This window comes from Rousettus aegyptiacus, unplaced genomic scaffold (assembly GCF_014176215.1).
Source record: "Rousettus aegyptiacus isolate mRouAeg1 unplaced genomic scaffold, mRouAeg1.p scaffold_m13_p_3, whole genome shotgun sequence".
NCBI lineage: Eukaryota > Metazoa > Chordata > Mammalia > Chiroptera > Pteropodidae > Rousettus > Rousettus aegyptiacus.
In genome coordinates this window covers 158,107,115-158,108,950 of record NW_023416306.1, presented here as the reverse complement: position 1 = coordinate 158,108,950, position 1,836 = coordinate 158,107,115, and positions in this window count along the sequence as shown.

Here is a 1,836-nt window from a genome sequence, read left to right as displayed (position 1 = left end):
TGTGATAAAATGTTACTAAAATACATATTTATAGTATCTCTTTACGAGAGTTATATAAACCTTTACTTATTTACTGAAAAAAAAAAAAGTCATGCTTTTTAGTGATTTATTTCCTTTCTGTAATAAAAAGCATTATAGAAAAAGCCAGAAAAATTAGGAGAGAGCACAGAACGGTGCACTACACAGTGTGTGGGTGTTCAGTAAATGGTATTTTATGTTGATAAAGAGGAGGGAGAGAAAAAGGAGAGGGGAGTATAATTCTAAGCACATCCATTTTCTAAATTTATGTTGCAAAGCAGGATTATTTTATCACGGCTCTGTACTTAATGTAAAATCAGTGATGATGCCATCACCAAAATGTAAACCAGACAGAAGAGAATAAGAACTAAGAGTTACTTTTAAACCATCTTCTTGGTAAGTAGAGAAGAAAATACTATTTCACATTCCATGATGAACGTGTTTTAGGAATTCAGAGAATTGGGAGGTTTTGTTTGTTTGTTTGTTTGTTTACATCCCAGGACATTTCAACATGATTGTTAATTTAGTTATCAATTGTCAAGTGTCTACTATATGCCAGCAATATATTTACTAATTTAATCTTCCAGGTAATATTACCAGCTATAGGTAATGGGTAATATATTACCATCTATTTTATAGATGAGTAACAAAATCAAAGAGGTTAAGGTCTAATGGCTTATAAGTGAAAAAGTAAAAATTGATCATTGTAATTCCAGAGCCTGAGTAGAAGTAGATATCTTTGTAGTCTGAGAGTCAGTGTTGTCTAGTGATTTAGAGCATGAAATTAAACACTAGACTACCTGTATTTGAACCTAGCTCAGCCATTTGCCAGCCCTATGACATTACTTAACTTCTCTGTTCTTCAATTTCCTCAACTGTAAAGTTAGTTATTTAGATGATTAAATAACTTAATATAGCTAAGACAATCAGATCAGTCATGTCTGGCACTGATAAGGACTGTATAATTGCCTGCTATTATTATTACCCAGAATCTATTCCATTTTCTAGAAAAAACAAGCCACATTTTCCCTTGCAGAATCACTCCTCCACGACTTAGTTCTTGTGGTTTGAATAGTATAACTCCACCCTGGTTCCTGACGTAAATATATTCTCCGACCCTGCTCAGAGCAATGAGGCCCTCAGATCACTGGTTCAAGAATGGGTTTAGGACTGAAGCTGACACAATGAAACTTTTGTAGAACTGCTTGGGGTGGGGGGGGGGGTGGCGGGGAAGAGTCTCTTTTAACTAAACTGAAAGCCATCAGAATATAAGTATAGAGTTTCTAGGAGCCGTCTTGTAGAAAGAGAATGTGTACCATGTGGGACAAAGCATACATAAATGATAGAGAACGCAAGAACCAAATCTAAAGGCATCATTGGAGCTTTAACTGGCAAAATCTACCCTTGAACTTTAAAGGTAAATGAGCCTATTTTGCCTTTCGCTTAAGTCAGTTTGAGTTGAGGTGTTATAAATGGCAAGCAAACATAGTCTTACTAATACCTCTACTATTCTCTTTTAAAAAGTTAAGCATCTACTCATTTTGAGCAACTCCTCCCACCCACCCTCCCTACTGAAATATATTGAGCCCAAATCATGAGCAGCGAGCGCTAAATCTGGCAATAAACAATATAGTATTTGTTGCCCCTACACAAAGGAGAAAGCTGGGGCTTTAGAAATTAAGTAAATTTTCTGAATTCATATACTGATTTAATTATGTATTACTTCGTTTTTTAAAAGACATCTAACGTGGATTATCCAGATACAAGTAGAATTAAGAAAAATTTCATGAACCCTGTTTTAAATCTCTTGCTGTGCTG